The sequence below is a fragment of the Penaeus japonicus genome, unplaced genomic scaffold (genome assembly GCF_977035675.1).
Source record: "Penaeus japonicus unplaced genomic scaffold, GWHDUDI00000001_assembly GWHDUDI00000012, whole genome shotgun sequence".
Lineage (NCBI taxonomy): Eukaryota > Metazoa > Arthropoda > Malacostraca > Decapoda > Penaeidae > Penaeus > Penaeus japonicus.
The window spans coordinates 39,384,264-39,389,263 of record NW_028234414.1 but is presented as its reverse complement, the minus strand read 5'-3'; the positions used below and the strand labels follow the sequence as shown (position 1 = coordinate 39,389,263).

Below are 5,000 nucleotides of genomic sequence, written 5' to 3'. Positions count from 1 at the left end.
GTTAGGAAGCGAAAGTTAGGAAGCGAAAGTTAGGAAGCGAAAGTTAGGAAGCAAAAGTTAGGAAGCAAAGATAGGAAGAGAAAGTTAGGAAGCAAAAGTTAGGAAGCGAAAGTTAGGAAGCGAAAAGTAGGAAGCGAAAGTTAGGAAGCAAAAGTTAGGAAGCGAAAGTTAGGAAGCGAAAGTTAGGAAGAGAAAGGTAGGAAGCAAAAGTTAGGAAGCAAAAGTTAGGAAGCGAAAGTTAGGAAGCGAAAGTTAGGAAGCAAAAGTTAGGAAGCAAAAGTTAGGAAGCGAAAGTTAGGAAGCGAAAGTTAGGAAGCGAAAGTTAGGAAGCAAAAGTTAGGAAGCAAAAGTTAGGAAGCGAAAGTTAGGAAGCAAAAGTTAGGAAGCGAAAGTTAGGAAGCAAAAGTTAGGAAGCGAAAGTTAGGAAGCGAAAGTTAGGAAGCGAAAGTTAGGAAGCGAAAGTTAGGAAGCGAATATTAGGAAGCAAAAGTTAGGAAGCGAAAGTTAGGAAGCGAAAGTTAGGAAGCGAAAGTTAGGAAGTGAAAAGTAGGAAGCGAAAGTTAGGAAGCAAAAGTTAGGAAGCAAAAGTTAGGAAGCAAAAGTTAGGAAGCGAAAGTTAGGAAGCGAAAGTTAGGAAGCGAATATTAGGAAGCAAAAGTTAGGAAGCGAATATTAGGAAGCAAAAGTTAGGAAGCGAATATTAGGAAGCAAAAGTTAGGAAGCGAAAGTTAGGAAGCAAAAGTTAGGAAGCGAAAGTTAGGAAGCGAAAGTTAGGAAGCAAAAGTTAGGAAGCGAAAGGTAGGAAGCCAAAGTTAGGAAGCGAAAATTAGGAAGCAAAAATTAGGAAGCGAAAGGTAGGAAACGAAAGGTAGGAAGTGAAAGGCAGGAAGTGAAAGGCTGGAAGTGAAAAGCTGGACGCAATAGGTAGGAAGCGAAATTTAAGAAGTGAAAGGTAGGAAGTGAAAGGTAGGAAGCAAAAGGTAGGAAGCGAAAGTTAGGAAGCGAAAATTAGGAAGCCAAAGGTAGTAAGCGAAAGGTAGGAAGCGAAAGGTAGGAGGTGAAAGGCAGGAAGTGAAAGGCAGGAAGTGAAAGGCTGGAGGCAATAGGTAGGAAGCGAAAAGTAGGAAGCGAAAGGAAGGATGCGAAAAGTAGGAAGCGAAAAGTAGAAAGAGAAAGTTAGGAAGCGAAAGTTAGGAAGCAAAAACTAGGAAAAGAGTGTTAGGAAGCGAAAACTAGGAAACGAAAGTTCAGAAAGATTTAAAAGTTAAAAAGTCGCCGCCAAGGTGACAAAAAACAAACACCAATCATAAAAAGAAAAAATATAATGGACTTGGATAGATAAAAATTACTTTATTCAACCTGCAACACCTAGAGTGAAACGGAAAATAATCAAATATTTAAACATTTTTTAAGTAGACATCAGTAGTACTCCGACTTCCCTGTTTTAGACATCAATACCTATCATTTGTTTTAAACTTCATTAGGATCAAGTGTGTGTGTGTGTGTGTGTGTGTGTGTGTGTGTGTGTGTGTGTGTGCGTGTGCGTGTGCGTGTGCGTGTGCGTGTGCGTGTGCGTGTGCGTGTGCGTGTGCGTGTGCGTGCGCGTGTGCATGTCCATGTATATATGCGTGTGTACGTCCGTGTGTACGCACATGCATATGTAATGTATCTAAAAAGAGCAAAATAAGCTGGAATAAACCCGAGATGAAATAAACTCTATCTTTTCAGCCATGGGATCGCCAAGGCCTTTCTCTCTCCCCCAGAGCCGCTCTCGCCTCGGCCGCCACAAGGCTCTCGCGGCCGCCGGCGTATCAGCAGCGTGACGGACCGACCGCTATTATCCCGCTTCTGACCTCAGCCTTAATTTCCCGGCGGAATTATGAGGAAACGCTTCTTGAAAATGCACGCGAGCAAGCAAGCAAGCACGCACGCACGTAAACATACATATATACACATTCTCTCTCTCACACACACACACACACACACACACACACACACACACACATACATATATATATATATATATATATATATATATATATATATATATATATATATATACATATATATACACATACATACATATATATACATATATATACATACTTACATGTATGCATGCATACAGGCACAGATGTATTGTACAAACATACATTTACATATGCTACAATCATGGTTCACACATAAGTAGTGTGTGTGTGTGTGTGTGTGTGTGTGTGTGTGTGTGTGTGTGTGTGTGTGTGTGTGTGTGTGTGTGTGTGTGTGTGTGTGTGTGTGTGTGTGTGTGTGTGTGTATGCGTGTGTGTGTGTATGCGTGTACGTGTGTATGCGTGTACGTGTGCATGCGTGTACGTGTGCATGCGTGTACGTGTGCATGCGTGTACGCGTGTGTGTTTGTGCGTGTGTGCGCGTTTGTGCGTGTATACGTGTATGTATCTAATGAACCCAGCCTAATAAAGATTCTTCTGAACTAACACGAGACAGATAGGCCGTTCATCAAACCTTTGCAACCAGACAACCCAAATATTCATCGGACTCGCGTTTTCCTTCGAGGAAAGTATATCCTTACTATATATTCTAATATATCTTGATATATTCTCGGCGTATATCATAAACTGTATTTATTTTATAACTTAATATATCCTTCTTCTAAATCACAGCATATCTTTCTATCATCATATATCTTTGTTGTATAGCGTGACTATGTATCCTATTTGTTGCACAATCTAATACTTATTTGTTGCATATAAAATGTCCCCTCCTGAGAACATTCTGCTGGTAGCTGGCTTCAAAATATCCTAATTCACATTGCATTGTATCCTTCATATATTAGAGAGAGAGGGGGAGAGGGGGAGAGGGGGAGAGGGGGAGAGGGAGAGGGAGAGAGAGAGAGGGAGAGAGAGAGGGGGAGAGGGAGAGAGGGAGGGAGGGAGGGAGGAAGGGAGGGAGGGAGGGAGGGAGAGAGGGAGAGGGAGAGAGGGAGAGAGAGAAAGGGAGGATGGGAGGATGGGAGGGAGGGAGAGAGGGAGAGAGAGAGAAAGAGAAAGAGAGAGAGAAAGAGAGAGAGAGAAAGAGAGAGATAGAAAGAGAGAGAGAGAAAGAAAGAGAAAGAGAGAGAAAGAGAGAGAAAGAGAAAGAAAGAGAAAGAGAGAGAAAGAGAGAGAAAGAAAGAGAAAGAGAGAAAGAAAGAGAAAGAGAAAAAGAGAGAAAGAGACAAAGAGAGAGAGAAAGGCTCATTAGTTCCGCCAAATCGTTAGCGTCGACCCCCATCCGCCCCCTCTTTCCAAATCTTCCTCCTCCTTTCCTCTCCTTTCAAAAACGAGAAAAAAAGAAAAAAAACGCGAGAGGAGATCAAACAACCTTCCCACTTCATCACGTACCTTGGAAGCGAGTCACGTGAGAGCTCTACATGTACACGTCTCTGGAAAAAAAGAAGAAGAAAACACTATTACCTTTGAGAACTAGACTCTAGGGACGGGACGGGAGAGAAAAACAAAGAGAGAGGGAGAGTAAAAGGGGACGGAGGAGAGGAGGGAGAATGAGGGGGAGGAGGCAGGAGAGGGAGGAGAGGAGGGAGAATGAGGGGGAGGGGGAGGAGGCAGGAGAGGGAGAGTAAAAGGGGACGGAGGAGAGTAGGAAGAATGTGGGGGAGGAGGCAGGAGAGGGAGGGCAAAAGGAGACGGAGGAGAGGAGGGAGAATGAGGGGGAGGAGGCAGGAGAGGGAGAGCAAAAGGGGACGAAGGAGAGGAGGCAGGAGAGGGAGAGCAAAAGGGGACGGAGGAGAGGGGGGAGAATGAGGGGGAGGAGGCAGGAGAGGGAGAGCAAAAGGGGACGAAGGAGAGGAGGGAGAATGAGGGGGAGGAGGCAGGAGACGGAGGAGAGGAGGGAGAATGAGGGGGAGGAGGCAGGAGAGGGAGAGCAAAAGGGGACGAAGGAGAGGAGGGAGAATTAGGGGGAGGAGGCAGGAGAGGGAGAGCAAAAGGGGACGAAGGAGAGGAGGCAGGAGAGGGAGAGCAAAAGGGGACGGAGGAGAGGGGGGAGAATGAGGGGGAGGAGGCAGGAGAGGGAGAGCAAAAGGGGACGAAGGAGAGGAGGGAGAATGAGGGGGAGGAGGCAGGAGACGGAGGAGAGGAGGGAGAATGAGGGGGAGGAGGCAGGAGAGGGAGAGCAAAAGGGGACGAAGGAGAGGAGGGAGAATGAGGGGGAGGAGGCAGGAGAGGGAGAGCAAAAGGAGAGGGAGGAGAGGAGGGAGAATGAGGGGGAGGAGGCAGGAGAGGAGGGAGAACGAGGGGGAGGAGGGAGGAGAGGGAGGGCAAAAGGGGACGGAGGAGAGGAGGGAGAATGAGGGGGAGGAGGCAGGAGAGGGAGAGCAAAAGGGGAGGGAGGAGAGGAGGGAGAATGAGGGGGAGGAGGCAGGAGAGGGAGAGCAAAAGGAGAGGGCAAGGAGGAGAGGAGGGAGAATGAGGGGGAGGAGGCAGGAGAGGGAGAGCAAAAGGGGACGGAGGAGAGGAGGGAGAATGAGGGGGAGGAGGCAGGAGAGGGAGAGCAAAAGGGGACGGAGGAGAGGAGGGAGAATGAGGGGGAGGAGGCAGGAGAGGGAGAGCAAAAGGGGACGGAGGAGAGGAGGGAGAATGAGGGGGAGGAGGCAGGAGAGGGAGAGCAGAAGGGGACGGAGGAGAGGAGGGAGAACGAGGGGGAGGAGGCAGGAGAGGGAGAGCAAAAGGAGAGGGAGGAGAGGAGGGAGAATGAGGGGGAGGAGGCAGGAGAGGGAGAGCAAAAGGAGAGGGAGGAGAGGAGGGAGAATGAGGGGGAGGAGGCAGGAGAGGGAGAGCAAAAGGAGAGGGAGGAGAGGAGGGAGAATGAGGGGGAGGAGGCAGGAGAGGGAGAGCAAAAGGGGACGGAGGAGAGGAGGGAGAATGAGGGGGAGGAGGCAGGAGAGGGAGAGCAAAAGGGGACGGAGGAGAGGAGGGAGAATGAGGGGGAGGAGGCAGGAGAGGGAG

At 48.4% G+C, this 5,000-nt stretch overlaps 1 protein-coding gene across 1 annotated transcript in view; it reads right to left on the bottom strand.

Annotated features, from left to right (window-relative positions):
- The window catches only part of LOC122246116 (uncharacterized), a 334,123-nt gene that overhangs the window by 165,399 nt on the left and 163,724 nt on the right, over positions 1-5,000 (bottom strand). The window contains exon 2 of the mRNA XM_086542170.1: positions 3,381-3,421. The gene's annotated coding sequence lies outside the window, so the exon portion shown is untranslated. The remainder of the gene's footprint in view (positions 1-3,380; positions 3,422-5,000) is intronic.